Raw genomic sequence first — 18743 nt, 5'->3', positions numbered from 1 at the left:
TTTCCTGATTAACTTTCAAAGAAAATTCATCTCCCTTATTTTAGAATGTTGCGTCTTGCACAGAAGACTATGTATATTGCAGAAGATTGCTTACATTGCAGAGGGTTCGTGTAAGTCATAGATGGTCAGTGTAAATGGAAGAAAGATTGTGAGGGAGCAGGAAAAGAAAGGAATTGAAAAAGAGAAGGGAAGGAAGAAAGAAAGAAGGACTTAAGGAAGTGAAAGAAAGCAGGGACAGAAAGAATATGGAGGTAAGTCTTTGAAACACTGTAACTTCTAGACCTAGAAGCTACTAAGTCCTAGAAACAACAGGATAATTAACTCGCTATTCAAGCTTATTACTGGTTGCAGAAAGAGCAGGGTGCTGGCCTCTCCAACGCAGAGGAAAAAAAGTGATACTTCTAAACTCAGGCTGGTTTTCAGCGGATGCCTGAGGCCTGAGCATGTAATCTCAGCCGCTTTGCTCCAGCTCCTGCCCTAAGTAGAGTAGGGCAGGAAAGCCTACTTCCAAGCCCACCTCCCCCCACTGGTATTTTTAGAGAGAGAGCCTTGCCTCTCCTCCTTAACTACTGAAGCAGGTGGAACATGCACTTTGTTAAATTGATGTGCTGTTTTATGTCAACATTAGTGGGAATGTTGTAAAAGATTTAAAAGTTTTAAAAAAACATTGACATCATAAAACATGCAGAAATAAATGCTGCCAGTGACTCCTCCTGGCTTGAGATCTTCTCCTATTTTTCCTCTCCCCTCTGAGCCTTGCTAATACCCTTAATAACCCCAATAATACTAACCTGTCTCCTACACCTTCTAGTAAGTTTTCTCCTCAGGACAGTGCAAGCTGCCACAAACCAAGCTGTTGGTGACGTCCTCCTACTCCATACCCTTCCGTATCAACCAATACCTCGAGAAGAAATATAAAGGCAGCTCTACATCCTAACATCAGCCCAAAGAAGTTTCAGAAAACAGACCTTCGACCCAACTCCCCAGACGCAGTAAAACGAAGGCAGGAATCTTAGGCATAAGACCTGGATTCCGGGAATTCACATCTAATTGCAGCAAGCCCCCCAATAAATCTGGCCCTAGTAACTGCCTATGCCCTGCAGTTATCCTATTTAACCAAGATATCTTTTTCTGCTGACAAGATTTTAGCGGTTTCCCTGTTCTCAGAGCCTACTTCCCTATCACTAGCTCCATTGGGACTTTTGAGAGTCCCGCCAACTCTCCCACCCCTTAGAAACCCTGCTCTGTTTCTGCTCGGGCCTGCAGTCACTCCAGACTCAGCCCACCTGCTTGGACCTCCCCAATAAAGGCTTTGAACTGGTTAAAATAAATGACTAAATAAAGGAATGAATAAACACATAATACGTGAAATTTATTAAAAATCTATTTTTGGATCTTATGTGTATGATGAAAAGTTCTATGGTATTTTAAACTATGTTTCTTGACATCTAAGTTTTAAGCAGATTTTATAAATGAAAGCCAGCACTATTGAGTTTTACATACTCAAACTGACCAAATACCAGCTATTTAAACAACACCCAAACAACCAAGTGGTCGTTCATACTGTAGTGGTGTTAATTGATAGCTTTTTGTATTTTTCAATTTTATAACTATTTTGGTTCTAAAGATGTAGACATCATTTTGATATCTGCTGCTGTGGCTACCATCAATGTTTGGATGTATTACAATTGTTATAGTGTCGTAAAACTTATGTATAACACATAATATATTGTATATAACATATGAACCATTTGTAAGTTGCAGACAAGATGCCTCTTTATTCCTACTCTAGTGTGTATTTCCTTTAAAAAAAGAAAAGAAAAAAGAAACTGTGGTAAAATCATCAATATCAGGGAACTAAAATTGGTTCAATATTAATATTTAGCTTCAACATTAGATTTTTCCTCTTGTCTCAATAATATCCTTTATAGTCAAAGAAAAGCTAAGATGATGTGTTTTGTCCAATTGTCCTGTTTCCTTTGTCTCTTTCAATCTTGGACAGTACTTTAGGCTTCCTGGGCTGTTCACAAAGAAACCAGAAAAGTTGGCCTTTGTGCTGCCCATCACTACCAAAACCAATAAGTCGGGAGGAGGATTGAATCTTTATGGGCATTTTATTCAGATGCCAGCAATCTGAGAAGATGGCCAGTTATATACTCTAAAAACCATCTTTACATCATTTCATCTCAAGATAACATTTTTATATGGATAAGAAAAGGATAGGTAAGGGGTTTGGGAAAAGGTTAATCAGATAAGAGTGGCAGCAATTTTCCTAGTATTTCTTTATCTACTGATGAACAATTTTTTATTTGCATTATGGACATTCCCTCACTGGAAGACCATGGCTCAGATACCATCCCCATAACTTGCAGACTCCCTGGGGCACAAAGGTTGAATTACTTGTCAACCTCCTGGAGTCACATAGGTCATGCATTCCAGTTCCTGGAACAACAGCTTTCCATATGCATTAATCACTTAAGCCTATCAACTATAACTAAAGCCAAAATCTTAAACTCTTGAATTCCCCAGTCAATTGCATTTACATTTTGAAGACTGCAGGTCAGACAGATCAGTTATGCCATTTGGTCATGAATGTCACACAAGTGATGCTTGAGTTCTACCCAGGACAGCAAATCTGGAGGCACATGCTTAGTTTCATTACTGGCAATGTGGACTTTGGTCATGTTGTTAAGAAGTGTTTGCCAGGTCTGTCCACAGTAAAATTACTATTTACCTTTTGTATTTCACAAATACCTTGTATGGAGGAACTTTTTGGCCAATCCAAGATTTGGTTACTCTACAAAATTTTGCCCACTGGATTCAGCATCCACTGGTGATTCTTACTTGAATCAATTATTATTATGTTGGTGGTCAAATGATGATATTCTTATTCTATCATCCCTTCTATGTTGATAAATACATAAAGCCAAACCAAACAAATGAAGGACATGGAAAAACTCTTTATTTTGGTGCTTAATTTCCCCCAGATTTGGCCAACGATAGCTATTTCAAGCTGACTTCATGTCTTTTTTACCTATCCCCATTATTCTTTGAGCACTTCCTTACTCTCTGGACAACAAGATGATACATGTTCATCCATCCTGTAGTTTTCTGTCCCAGCCCTGGAATCACCCATTTTTCATAAAAGCCCTGATTCCTTTGAGGGAAGAGTGCTTGCTATTTATAAACCAAGATCCAGGCACCTGTTGCTATTGGGGTTGTCATTGCTCATAGACTCTCAATGAGCATCAGGGAATCACATGTGTATAGGTAGATACACATACGTACATGTATACATTAATCTGTAATTCTGTATCAAAATATATTGAAAAGCGGGAGTTCTTACCAATACTTCCATTCCAATCCAATCCCACATGGTTCATTCTAGTGGTTCCCTTTCAATTTTAACTCCCTTTTCTGACATTAAGCTGGCTCCCATTATCAGTATCTTTGATTATTTGTTCAAACTTCTTGTTTGCAAGCACTCTGTATTGCCTCCGCCCCTACACACGTCCTCCTCGTTCCCACTTGGATTGCAGCACCCCACACTGGGTTGTCTCCTCTGCTGTTTCTCCCAAATGTGTGCTCTCTTCACCCCATCCTTTCTCAGACACCTTGTGCCAGGCCACCTCTTCTGCAGATGATGTACCCCCACCACGCTCTGGAAACCCAAGTTGGGCTGTCCTTCTGCCTATATGTGGATGCCTCTTGACCTTGCTCCATCTTTGATCTCTCATCTTATGTCACTCACCTTTCAGGGATGCTCCAACTTGAGCTCCAACATTGTGCAACATGACCCTTCCAGACATGCACCTTCCTCGTTCCACGCAGGCCCTCCAGCATCTCACTGTGGGACACCACACCTCCATGTTTTTGTCCCCATGCGTTTGAACTGAAATGTCTGGGAAGTGAAAGAAGAAAGTGGGAAAGGGCTCCCTATATCTTTTATAATCAACTTGTCAAGCTCTACAAATACACAGCAAGGCTTTTCATTGGAATTACATTGGCTCTATAAACAAATTGTGTAGAAAAGATGTTCATAATATTGAGTTTTTCAAACTAATGATCTGACTCATTAACCCTCAATGTTTACAGTATTTCCCATAGAGATCTTGCATATGTTTTTTAGATTTATTCTCAGTTATTTGATACTTTTTGATCTTATTATAAATGTTATTTTAAAAATCAATTTTGGCCCTGGCTGGGTAGCCTAGTTGGTTGGAACATTGTCCCAATGAACCAGGGTTGTGGGTTCAATCCCCAGTCAGGGTACATACAAGAATTAACCGATGAGTGGATAAATAAGTGAAACAACAAAATCAATGTCTCTCTCACAGTTCTGGAGGCTGGGAAGTCCAAGATGAAGGCACAGGCAGATTCAGTGTCTAGTGAGGGCCCATTTTCTTGTTCATGGAGACTGATCTTGCTGTGGCACATGGCAGAGAGTTAAGGGATCTCTCTTAGGCTTGTTTTATTTTATTTGTGTTTAATCTTTATTGTAATTTTTTCCATTACCAGTTAGTCCCCTTGTACCCTTCTCCCCCCAATAATCACCTCACTGTTGTCCATGTCCATGAGTCCTTTTTCTTTTTTGCTCAATCCTTCCACCCCCTAACTCTCCACCACCATTACTAGCTGCCATCTGCTCTCCATCTATGAGTCTGTTTCTGTTTCGCTTGTTTTATAAGGGCATGAATCCTATTCATGACAGGTCCATCCTCATGATCTAATCATGTCCCAAAGGCCCCACTTCCAAATACGATCACATTGAACATTAGAATTTAACAAGAATTTGGGCAGGGGAGGACATAAGCATTCAGTATATAGCAAGGAAGTTAAAAGTTCTTAGTCATGTTGTCTTATGCCATATGACTGCTTACTTCACAAAGCCAGCAAGAAGAATCTCTTGCTTCAGGGAGGGCTCAGTCTTCTTCTAAGGGTTGTCTCCTGATTGGATCAGGCTCTCTCTTAGACTTCCAAGGTGTCTGGTAAAGTGGAGACCAGTAATCTTTGCAGGCTTGTGGTTCAGACCTTACCTGAGTATATTAGTCAGAACAGGCTAGGGTATGCAGCATTAACAAACAAATCCCCAAATCTCAGGGACTAAACACAAGAAAAGCTTATTTCTAGCTCACACTATATCTAAAACAGAGTGACCGGGGTGGGGGGTGGGAGGGGGGCTCTGTTCATTGTCTTCATCCCATCACCCAAGCTGATAGAACAGCCATGATCTAGAAAATTGGTGGTCATTCTGTCAGAGGGAAAGAGTGTGTAACAAATCTCTCACTGGCTTATAAAGCTTCCGCCAGCAAGTAACACATGTCACTCCTCCCTTGTTTTATTGACCAAGTCACATGGACATGCCTAATAGGAAGCAGTCAGAAAAATGGTTAACACTCATGACTCCCATTCTGAGCAAGTAGTGACAGTTTTACTCAGGCTGATACTGTTTTCATGGAACAGGTAGTCAGAACCACAGAGCCAGTTTGTGCCCAGGTGGCCAGATGGGTAGAGGTATTTTTAATTCTTCCTTTTTGTGTGAGGGAGGAATGTCTGAATGAGAAGGCTTTTTTACAGTGAAAGTCTTTAGAATAACTTGGACCATTAAAAACACATTCTAAAGAAGAGCTAAAACCAAAAGAAAAACAAAACAAAAAACAAACAACAACAACAACAACAACAAAAAAAACAGAGAAAGAAGGCCACATTTCTATACAAGAAACATATTCAAAAACCATCTCAGGTCCTCTTACTTACAGTGAAGATCATAGGACCACTGAGCAGGACACAGCTTAATCAGGAATTCCCAGCTTTGCTACTATATTGTTTCTGGGGTATTTAAGGCATTTGAAGAGAAAGACTCCTCATATAGGAACACTTAAAGCATGTGGAAGAAAGGATGGATATTTTCCAAGGTCAGTAGCTCTTCCCATGCTGTACAGTTCATTATTTTGTCTTCAAGCTTAATTTGCAAGAGCAACATCTAAAAGCCTTACACAGGGACTTTCTACCAACTACTACAATCCCAGGGAGATTATGGCCAAGCCTCAGACCAAGAGGCACAGGCTTTTCGGGACTTTCAATGTTCTATCTGTATATGTGTTCTTTTGTTCTTTGTCCCTATCTGGGTCAAAACTACACTTCAAACTGCATTAAATTGCTTCCCCCCCTCCCCCCAGAATTTCTTTTCGCTTCAGCCATATTCAAGGTATTTCCTGCTTTTCATGGGGAAGAGAAGTTTGTCTGGTAATATCTGTCTTCCAGTCAAGTCACCCCAGAATACACACTGTCCTGGTTCCCCTACCTCATCACTGGCCATCTTCTTTTGCTGGCCTCTCCTTCACTTACTTCTAAATGTTGAGCTCTTCCAAACTAAGCCCAGAGTCCTCTTCCCTTCTCTATTTCTCTCCCTTGGTTCTCTAGTACATTTCCAACAGCTTTATATATCATAATGAATGACTTTGAAATAATTACCGATAGCTCAAATCTCTCCTGGGGGCTACGTCAGAGTATACCCAACAGCCTACACGATATTTCCCCTTGGACATCTTATATAACTTGTGGTCAGCAGCCTCTGCAGTAGTCCCAATCGACTCTACCCATCTTGGAATTTATACCCTCCCACATCACATCAAGGGTGGTCTGTGTGGCCAACAGCACACTGCAGAAGTGATGGTATGCCACATCTGGAGATTAGGTTCCAAAAATAATGGTGGTTTCCACCTTGGGTTCTCTTCCCCTTGGACCATTCACTTGGCAGCAGGGAGGGAAGCAGCCCAATGGAAAGGTCAATATAGCAAGGAACTGAAGTGTCTGGCCAATAGCCAGCTGATCTGTCAAAAGCCATGTGAAAAAGACAAAAGCAGAACGCTTGACTATAACCTCATGAGAGACCCTGAGACCAAACCACCCACAGAAGCTATGAGATGAATATGTTTGTTTTACAGGGTAATTGTTTTAATATAGTAAAGATAAGCTACACAGAACTATATATGTACCAAATAGAACTTTCAATCTCTACTGTCCCAATTCCCAATTTGTTCTTTTCCTAGCCTTCCTCTTCCTGAGGAAGCATATTGAGAATCATCCCTGATTTTCTCCTTTCTGTTCACTGCCACATTTAATTTATCAGCAAGTTCTATGGAATCTAAATCCAAACCATTTATTAAATCCAACCATTCAACAAAATGTATGAAGAGCCCACATATCTGGTGCTGGAAAAACAACAGTATCCAAAACATGCCAACCCTGCCCTCATGTAGTTGACATTCACATAGGAGGAAGTAAATAATAATTTACAAACAAAATACATATTATGTCATGCAGCAATAAGTAGTATGGAGGGGAAAGCTAAAGTGAATAGAAGGATGGGGAATGCCAGGATATTTGAGGAGTGTTAGAATGCTATTATTATAAGTAGCCTTGTCAGGAAGGCCCAACTGATAAAACTCCACATTCTGTCTCCACTGCCGCTACCCCAGCTGATCCACCATCACCTTTTGCTTGGGCTTCATTGCAGCCACCTCCATGTCACTTCCCCGTATCCCAACCTTCAGTGGCCTTCCATTGCTATTAGATGAAAATCTAGAGGCTTTACCAGGCCACAGAAACCCCTGTATGACATGGTCCCACCTCATGTCTCCAACCTCAGCTGGAATCAATCATTCAAATGCCCCACTCACAAAGACATTCTGGCAATTTCTAGGTTATGCCCCATTCTTTCATTCCTTCTTCGCCCTTGTAGGTCCCAGTGCAGGAATGAACATCACTAGGTCTATCTATTTCATCCCTCTAAATAAGAAAGTCTTGCCCTCGCTGGGTGGCTCAGTTGGAGCATCATCCCGTACACCAAAAGTTTGTGAGTTCAATCCCCAGTCAGGGCATATACCTAGGCTATTCAGTAAATGGTGTTGGGAAAATTGGACAGATACATGAAAAATAAAAATAAAAAAAGAAAGTGAAAGTAAACCACCTTTTTACACCATATACAGGAAGAAAATCAAAATGAATTAAAGGCTTAAATATAAGACTGGATACCATAAAAGTCCTAGAAGAAAACATAAGCAGTAAAATTTTGAACATTTCATTTAGTAATATTTTTCTAACGTATCGCCTTGATCAAGGGAAACAAAAGGAAAAATAAACAAATGGAACTACATCAAACTAAAAAGTTTTTTCACAGCGAAGGAAACAATCAACAAAATGAAAATGCAACCTGCTAAATGGGAAAACCTATTTGCTGAGACATCTGGTAAGGGGTTAGTGTCCAAAATTTATAAAGAACATATAAAACTTCTTTTATTCACATCTAGTTGGGTAACCAATCATAAAATTTTACTTATTTTCAACTTAATAACTGATGGACATTTTTCAAACAAGCTATTTGCAGTCCTGATAGCTTTTTTTCTTTAACGTAATTTCCATGAGCTCCTACTTTTCAATAGGCATCATCATGAGAATAACTAGAATTAGACAATATGCCAAAAGACTGTCATAAGTGTTTTACACCCTCTAGTGATACCAAGACAAGAATTGGAGAAAAGCATTGCAAAAAGACAGTACTGTGATGCTACTTATATTATTGCAGTTAAACCAGCAATGTGCTCTTTTCAAGGGAGTTACCATCTCAATTCCAATCTCTTCCACTCAAGAACAAGTTGAATTTCTTTGGCATTCAAAGTCTCATAGGTCGACTTCCGGCCAAGATGGAGGCTTAGACTGACATGCTCTGTCTTCCTCTACAACTAAGTAGGAATACTACTACCTCAAAACAAAAAATAACCAGAAATTCCAGAAAATAAAACTACACGGAAGCCCAACGTATGAAGTTATAAACCAGCGGTGCTCGTCGGGACAGGTAGGAGGGGCAAGAAACCGTGGTGCTGTTTGTAATAGCAGCAGGGATAGTGGTGGAACTGCGAGAAACACCAGGGGAGCAATCCTGGCTGCAGTCGAGACCCAGCAGCTCGCAATTCCAATGCTGGGAAAGGCAGCCCCCACATTGCTTCGGACGGTGAGGCCCAGAGGGTGGAGGGACGGATTCCAGTCTCGCAGTGGAGAGTAATGGCAGGAATCCATCTTGGACCCCCGCCCCTACACAAAAAGCAACACGGTGCGTCGAAAAAGGTCGCCTATCGCCGGTCGCCTGGTACTGACGAGTGCACAGGGCTCCGCCCACTATAGCCTGCCCAGGAAGCAAAGCTAAACACAAGACTGTCAGAATGAAGCAGACAACGATCGAAATCCCCATGACACAGCTCACCAGGCAGCAGATGAGGGACCTAACAGATGAACAAATAGGAAATCTTTTTGAGGCTCAGTTCAGAGTCATATGGTGGCTTACAGAATTAACAAAAGATTTGGAACAAGACAGGGAAGGAATGAAAGCTAATCATACTGAAATGAACGAAAACACACACAAGACAAGTGGTGAGGAAATAAAATCCAGAGATCAAATCAACAAATCGGAACATAGGGAAGGAACAAAGAGTCAACCAGTGCAGAAAGAGGAAACAAAAAGTAAGGAAAGTGAGGAGAAGCTCAGAAACCTCTGGAACAGTTATAAACGAACAAGCATTCGAATAATAGGATTGCCAGAGGGTGAAGAAGAAGAACTAGAAATTAAAAAATTATGTGAAAAAATAATGAAGCAGAACTTCCCGAACTTAGGGAAGGAAATACACTTACAGGTCCAGGAAGCACAGAGGGTTCCAGAAAAACTGGACCCAGGGAGAACCACTCCAAGACACATTATAATCAAATTGTCAAAAATTATAAAGAGAAAGAGAAAATCTTAAAAGCAGCAAGAGAGAAGAAAAGAATTATGTACAAAGGGGTCCCAATTAGACTATCAGCTAATTTCTCAAAGGAGACCCTGCAGGCAAGAAGGGACTGGCAAGAAATATTCTAAGTAATGAAAATCAAAAACCTACAGCCACGAATATTCTATCCAGTGAAACTGTCATTCAGAATAGAAGGGCAGAGAAAGTGCTTCCAGGGCAAAGCAAAACTGAAGGAGTTCATTAAATCCAAACTATGAACATTAAAATGAAAACTGCATCACAACAACCAACAACAGAAGCTAGGAAACCGAAATAAAGGCAAACTAAGTAGGCACCGAGAGTGGAAAAAGAACTATAGGTATGGAGAACATATTGGGGGGAGGTCAGTGGGGAGGGGGAAGGGGGGAAATGGAGGGAGATGGTACAGGAGTTAAGAAGCATAGTAGGAGGGAGCGGGGTAGACAGGAAGAGATTAAGAAGAACTATATGCACAACTAATGGACATGGACTAAAAGGGGGGGACAACTGGAGGGGAGGGTGTCACTGGGTGGAGGGGAGCAGAGGGAATAGAAATTGGGACAACAGCATAATCAATAAAACATTTTTTTTAAGTCTCATAGGTCGATACACCTCCTAGATTCTTATGTTTTTACATAAATTTTCATGATATGTTTTGCTTGTTCATATGAATCCTGAAATTAAAATGCAGATATGTAAGAAGAAAACTTGAAAGCAAAATTACAAATGCAGAAAGAAGAAACTCTATGCACACCAAAAAATATGAAATTCTTCATTTCTATTTTTAAAAGATAAAAGCATTTAAAAGCTTAGTTCTCAAACATAACTTCTTTGTACTTTCAAATGTCCTATTTTTATAAAGATTTTATTTATTTATTTTTAGAGAAAGGGAAAGGGAGGGAGAATCAGAGAGGGAAAAACATCAACGTGAGAGAGAAACATCAATCTGTTGCCTCTCGCATGCTCCCTGATCGGGGACCTATGTATGCGCCCTGACCACGAATCAAACAGGCAATCTTTCACTTTGCATGATGATGCCCAACCAACTGAGCAACACTGTTCAGGGCTTAAATGTTCTAGTTTTAACCTCATAATGTATCACATAGAAAAATGATTACCTTAGGCAAAAGGGTACTTTAAAAATTAAAGTATATTTTGTACTTGCCTGCTTTTTAAATTCTGCTGGTAAACAGAAATCTATTTCTCTAATCAGAATATATCTTTTATTGTTTGCAAGATTGTAGTATTGAAAGCACTTATTTTTTTATTGATTATGCTATTATAGTTGTCCCAGTTTTTCCCCTTTTGTCTCTGTCCACCCAGCACGCCCAATTCCCTCCAGCAATTCCCCCCTCCTTTGTTCATGTCCATGGGTTCTGCATGTAAGTTCTTTGGCAACGCCACTTCCCATATTTGCTCTTAATATCCCCCTCCCTAGTCTGTAACTACCCATTTGTACTTCTTAATCCCTGCACCTTTTGTCTGATTCCCCAAGACCCCTTCCCCACTGGCCACCATCTCAATGTTCTTCATACCTATGATTCTGTTTCTGTTCTGCTTCTTTGCATAGTTTATTTTTTAATCTCAATTGTCGATAGTTATGTATTCATTGTCATTTTAATGTTCATAGTTTTGATTTTTATTTTAAATAAGTCTCTTTAATATTCTGATAATAAGGGTTTGGTAATGATAAACTCCTTTAGCTTTACCTTGTCTGGGAAGCACTTTATCTGCCCTTCCATTCTAAATGATAGCTTTGTTGGATAGCGTAATCTTGGTTGTAGGTCCTTACGTTTCATCACTTTGAATACTTCTTGCCAGTCCCTTCTTGCCTGCAAAGTTTCTTTTAAAAATCAGCTGACAGTCTTATGGGAAGTCTTTTGAAGGTAACTCTTTGCTTTTCTCTTTCTGCTTTTAAGATTCTCTCTTTATCTTTAACCTTTGGCATTTTAATTATGATGTGTCTTGGAGTGGGCCTCTTTGGGTTCGTTTTATTTGGGACTCTCCGTGCTTCCTGGATTTGTATGAATATTTCCTTCACCAAATTAAGAAATTTTTCTATTATTATTTTTTTAAATAGGTTTCCAACTTCTTGCTCTTTCTCTTCTTCTGCTGGCACCCCTGTTATGTGAATGTTGGAATGCTTGATGTTGTCCCAGAGGCTCTTTACACTATCCTCAATTTTTTGGATTCTTCTTTCTCCTTCTTGCACTGATTGGATGTCTGTTTCTTTGTTATGTTCCAAATCATTGATTTGATTCTCAGCTTTATTCACTATGCTGTTGATTCCCTATAAATTGTTCTTTATTTCAGTTAGTGTCTCCTTCATTTCTGATTGGATCATTTTTATGCTGTTGAAGTACTACTGAGTTCCTAGAGCATCCTTATAAACAGTGTTTTGAACTCTGTATCTGATAGAATGCTTATCTCCATTTTGTTAGTTCTTTTTCTAAACTTTGGTTCTCTTCTTTCATTTGGGCCATATTTCTTTGTCTCCTCATTTTGACAACTTCCCTGTGTTTGTTTCTATGTATTACATAGAACTGCTTTTACTCCGTATCTTGGTAGCATTACCTAATATAGTAGGTGTCCTGTAGGGTCCAGTGGCACAGCCTCTTGTATCCCTCAAGCTGCATACTCGAGGTGCACCCTCTGTGTGGGCTGAGTACTACTTCCTTTTGTAGATGAGTCTGGATTGCTATCAGCAGGTCAATGGGATAGATTTACCCAGTCAACACAGCTAGTATAACTGCCTGTGACCCCTGGCCAGCAACTACCTCCCTCCATGGCTTGTGGAGGTGGTTGGGTGGTGCTCTAATGTGGACTATAACTGTCTTCTGGGTGCTTAAGTTCTGGGTTTCCTGGGTGGTGCAGGCCAAAGTCTGCCTCCATCTATGTTCTATCTGGGGCCCCTTGGCGTGAGGTATAAAGCAATCTGCAAATGACGGCTGCTAGTGCCAAGTGCAGGGAAAGGTATGGGGGTTGGGCTCATCTGTTGTTTGTTTAAGCAGATTTAGGAAGGTCTGAAGCCTGCACCTAGCCTAGCCCTTCATATGAAAAGGCCCTTGTTACCAAGTAATTGTCAGGGCAGAGCTCACTGTGTGAGCTAGGTTGATGGAGACTCAGAGATGGTGCCTCCACACCGTGTCTCTGTGTGGGGATGGATCAGAAAGGTGCAATGGCAGCTGTTTGCAGTTCTGTTTGGGAGGAACCTGTCCCCCAGCTCTTGCTCTAATGCCAGACATTTCAGTTCCTCCCCATATGCCACTGGTGCCTGTCAAGGTACTGCCCCAGTGCTGGAGCCCAGAGCAAGTGAGTCTGGGTAAGCCCATGTGCAGGGCCCTCCAAGCAGAAATGCCTGAGAATCCTGGTTTCTTTTGCTGCCTGAGCCCCCACTGGTTTTTGCAGCCAGAAGTTGTGGAGACTTATCTTCCTGGCACTAGAACCCTGGGGTGGGTGGTCTGGTGTGGAGCTGGGATTCCTTGCTCCCAATATATCCCTCTGTTTTATATTCATAACACATGGGTTTGGAACCACTACATTCTGACTTTCCACATCTCTGCCCCTCCGCCCCTCCTACCAGTCTAGATGAATGTGGTTTCTTTAATTCCTTACTTGTTGTACTTCCATACAGCTCAATTTTCTGATGGTTCTGAGTGATATTTGTTCTATAATTTAGCTGTAATTTTGCTGTGGTTGTGTGAGAATGTGAGTCACGTTTACCTACACTTCCATTTTGACCAAAATCCAGAATACATCTTTAAAAATGAAGAATATTTGCTCTCTTTGCCTCTTGAATTCACCAATTTTTTCATCTAGAATGGCTAGAAAAGGTCTACCATTCCAAATTTTTACTTGGTAATGTATTCACTTGTCTGTTTGTGACAACTGTAACAGTATTATTACAACTGAGCCTTGATTTTCATACATTTTTTTGCAACCCACCTTAAATTTGTCACTTAAATCCTTCAATTGTCTTTCCTAAGGTGAGTTTGGATTAAGTTTACCAGGTCATGAATAACAGCACTACTAACAGTTCATTTCTGATATAGTCACATTTGTACATGTTTTACCAATATTTGATAACTTAATCACATTTTTGTCCTTATAAAACTGGGTGGAAAATATAAAAATTAATTTAGCAACATCCAGAAGCACAGATCATAATACAATTATCAAAAATGGACAAAATTATGTCAAGTGAAATAATCAAATTAAAGAAAGTATATAAAATACATATTAGAAATAAGCCATGGAAAATTATAGCTAAAATCAAAAATAAATTAGTAATAATTTTAACAACTACTTGGGATAGAACCATTACATTACACTATGTTAAGACTACTATTAGGTTTTTATTCTTATAAGTTTCATATACATTTGAACCTAAAATGCTATTAACTAATAACAATATAAGCTTATCATCTAGTAGAAAGAGTATTTACTTCCTTTCTAGTCTAAAATTTCAAAAGGAAAAAGTCCAGTTTTTGCTATTCTTGGTTCTGAGTTTTAAAAAATGTATTATAGCAAAGAAAGAGTATTTCTGATGCAGATAAAGAAGTGGTATATATATGTGTGTGTGTGTGTGTGTGTATAACGGAGTATGACTCAGCCATAATAAAGAATAAAATCTTGCCATTTGCTACAATGTGGATGGACCAAGAGGATACTGCGCTGAGTGAAATAAGTCAGAGAAAGAATACTACCACACGATTTCACTTACATGTGGAATCTAAACAACAAAATAAATGAACAAGCAGAACAGAAACAGACTCACAGATACAGAAAACATTTTGATGTTTGTCAGATGAAAGAGCAGTTGGGGGAATGGGTGAAAAAGGCAAAGGGATTAAGAAGTACAAGCTGGTAGTTACAGGACAGTCATGGGGATGTAAAGTACAACATAGGGAATTCAGCCAATAATATTGTAATAACTGTGTATGGAGTCAGATGGGATCTAGTTTTATCAGGATGATCATGTTATACATTATGTATTAAATATATAATCACTGGGGTGTACACCGAAAACTAACTGTATGTCAACTATAATTGAAAAGAATTTTTAATCTAAATTTAAAATATATATAATGGCACACCATACAGATACAATAGATGTAAAGAATGTTAAGAACACAGATAATAATAAAATGTTGGAAATAAAGAGTGAGTAATAATAATATTAATGATAATTTGGTCTCTGGTTAATTTTATCTCTACTCATTGCACTTCAGTTGCATCTACCTTTTCAAAAGCTTCCAAACACAACATGTGGTCCTGACTCACTGGTTTTGCGTAATTCACTCTCCTGCACAACATGCTCTTCCTGGGCTGGCTGTCTGGGCATCTCAGCATCCTTCAGGAGTTAACCCAAATATCTCTGCCCCTGAGATGCCTCCCCGACTGCCCCTCCCTCCAAGCATTCTCCCTCTGCAGGGTGTGTGGGTCCATTAACATTTATTTATCACTCTTTATCACATTCTTTCTTTTATATTAACTTCAAGCTCCTCAATGACAGAGAGTGCACATTCTTTCCTTTATATTTGAGTACCCAGCTCCTGATATAATTTATGCCTGGAAAGCAGTGGGTTTCCATACACTCTCAATAAATGAGGAAGCGAGAGAACAGGAAGATTCCAGAAGAGAAAAGGGAATAAATATGTTGTGACACGATTTGAAGAAAATTATGATACGTACCTTTGAAAATTTTCTTTTCCTCTTCCTGAGGTGGTGACAGTGAGAAGTTACTTAAGAGAAGACTTGGCTAATTGGGCAACTCCTGGCTTTCAGGGGAGAACACCTGTTGTGCAGACTTGTTGGCACCTGCAGTACAAACAGCTGAGAGTCTGGGCGTGGCTTCCCTGTGAATATGTGGCCCAAATGCCAAAGGCTTTCCCAAAGACTTGCACCTTCCTGAGAAGTATCCCTGGCTGGTGGTCACTAACTCCAGCTCTAAATCAGTGTTTCTAACTAGAGCAGATTTTGCTTCTTCCCTCAAGAGATATTTGGGAATTTCTGGAGATTTGGGGTCATCAAAACTAGTTTGTGTGAGGTAGGATGGGTATCTAGTGAGTAGAGGTCAGGGTTGCTGCTAAACATTCTACAGTGCACAAGGCAGCCTGCACAACAAAGAATTATCTGAATAGTGCTGAGATTGGGAGAGCCCACTCTCAATAATGATGTCATGGGAGAGGTTACTCATCCTCAGAAGCACCATGCCTGAAACTCTCAGCTCTAAAGCACTCCACCCAGTTACTTGGGATGGGCACACCCTGAAGTACACTTCAGCATCCTCAGCAGATTCTGGGTCAGGTAACACCACCACTCCAAGTAGTTGCAGCAGCCATAACTGCCCCCTGCCCCATTCACTCTCATTTGACGGCCTTGCCTTATGCTCCTCTGAGAAATTACTGGCCACTGAGCTGGGGTTTTCTGTTTTCTCCATCTTTTCCTCCCAGTTTGCCTGCAGCAGCACCTGAGCTTGCCTGTCTCTCCTCAGTCCCCGTGGCTATGATCTGCTCCTGGAACTAGAGTCCATTCCTCCCTACCCCACCAGGGTCTTGTTCCCTCTCTGTCTGTCCAACCTCTGCAGGACCTTTGGCTCCTTCCCATAGTCTATAAATATATATAAGACTCCAGATCCTAAAAAAACTTAAAGTTTCCTTAATCAAACCCCTCTCAAGTTTTTACCTTATACTCTTTCATCCTTTTACCACCAAATTGATTTCATCTATCTGAATACATAGTCTCAAGGTAACAAAATTTCCAAATAAAATTCAAGTCTGCTTATCATCATGCCCACACCAATCAGCAGAGTATCCACTAGTAATCAGTTTGGTGCTTCCTTCTAGACTTCTCCTCTGCCTGTGAATTTACTCAGCTACGTAACAGAGATTTATTTTGTGAAGGTTTCGTTCTCCCATAAGTGGCATTAGCCTGTGCATATTGCTCCACAACGGTTTCCCCCACAGGTGGACTGCTGTTTTCTCAGCACCATCTCTGCCTGTTTCTGTGCTCTTCCCTGCATCACAGGGGCTGGAAATCTGGAGAGTACACTTTCCAGGCTCCCTCATCAGCATGTTTCCAGTTCAGCCCTTGTTTCAGATGTAGAAGGTGGAAGAGAAGCAGAGGCCATTACTGCTTTGGAAACAGGCAGATCAGAAGCTTCCGTGGGCAATAATCATGGTTGCTAGACAGGACGAGTTTTCTGGGCAGCCTTCTGTTAGGTACTGCAGGTGGCTGAGATCATCACCAGCACATTCCTGTGACTCCTGAACTTCCTGATTTCCCTAGGGGAGAATTGCCTTTCCTGACTGGCTATGCGAGTCCTTTCAACAGTGGTGGGAGCCCCAAATCCATGAATTAAATATTTTCCAGTTCAAGTAACCCAAGTGATTTCTGTTTCCTGACTGGACCCTGACTGCTCCAGTCTTTTGTCCAGAAAGGGTTTTAGGAAACACACACACAAAGGTGTGGCTCTAGGATTCGGTGGTGTTTGATCTGGTTAGATTCAAGGCTGTGAACAATGAAATGCTGAGGTCTTGAAGTAACAAAGACTTTTAAAAATTATCACCTGGTGTCCCTGGCTGGGTAGCTCAATTGGGTTAGAGAGCTGTCCCCATATGCCAAGGTGGTGGATTCAATCCCTGGTCGAGGCACATAAAGAAATCAACAAATGAATGAGTATAGTAAGTGAAACAACAAATCGATGTTTCTCTTTCTCTAAAAAAAAAAAAAAAAAAAAAAAAAATCAGTAAATAAAAATCATCACCTGGAGTTGTTTGGAATGAGAAGCATATTCAAAGCAAGGCCTTGGGAGACCAGTGGCTGCTGCGGTGTAACAGGCTGACAGGAACCAAGACTGAGCACTGACAGTGCGCTGGTCACTTTGACTGCCCTGCAGAGTAAAGCAAAGGAAATGTCCAGCTCAGCACGTGGGACTTTCCTCTGACACCCTGGGCAGAGGACCAAAGAGTTTCTGTGACTGCCCTAACAGGGACTCTGGTCTCCTTTAGCTGCCAGGCCAGTGAATGTGAAAACCAGGCCAGTGTTTGAGTCTAGGAATTGCAAAATTACAATCTACATTTAATCACAGCTTCCCTCGGTCCCTTTTATGCTAAAGTTAGGGAACTAATTTGGAAAGAGCGAGTTGTTTGTGACTGTACAGAATCTGTCTTTTAATCTGGAAAGCATGTCTTGATTCTCCCCAACCCCTGGACACCCCTAACACAGGTCCATGATTTTTCATCAAGATTATCTCCTACCCTGTGGAACACATGTCTTACCAAGCCCTCCTGCTCCTAGGGCCTCTTGTTCATCCTGTCCAATCAAAAGATACCATCAATGTCACAGATCAGTTTTTGTTCTCCAGAATGTCCAGGTGATCCACATCGCTTCTGATTATATTATGACAATCTGTGGGTGAGTTAAATTAGTCCTAAGGAAAATCTGTGAATGTGTTATATCTAGTCCATGTACTTGCAAACTGTTTCAGACCCTTTGATCTGAGTGAGATAGAAATAGGCATTTGCTAAATCAGGGGCTGCCTAACATGTACATGAGGCTGTATTAATCTTCTCCAGCTAAAATACCACCCCCAGCCTTGCAGCTGCAATGGGGGCTATTTGGTTGAGCTTGTCACAGTCTACACTCATTTTCCAGGATTCACCTAGGTGCTGTGGGGCCAGTCTAGTAAATTAACTACAGACGTGAGAGGAGGCAGCACAGCTATATGCTCAAGATCCTTAAGGGGCACTAATCTCTGCCATCTTCCAGAGAATGCTATGTTGTTTTTGTTTTACAGTCTTCACCAGGGGTTTAAAATTCATTTCAGAGACTTCCCTGTGACCTTTCCCATTATGGTAGTTATTACTCCACAGGCCAAGAAAGTGATGTGAGGCTTACCCAAACTGCTAAGCCTGTCAGTCCCTAGTATACATCTGAAGA

This window comes from Furipterus horrens, unplaced genomic scaffold, assembly GCF_987537825.1.
Source record: "Furipterus horrens unplaced genomic scaffold, mFurHor1.1.pri manual_scaffold_2, whole genome shotgun sequence".
Classification (NCBI taxonomy): domain Eukaryota; kingdom Metazoa; phylum Chordata; class Mammalia; order Chiroptera; family Furipteridae; genus Furipterus; species Furipterus horrens.
The sequence above is the reverse complement of the archived record's forward strand: the minus strand, read 5'-3'. Positions refer to the sequence as shown.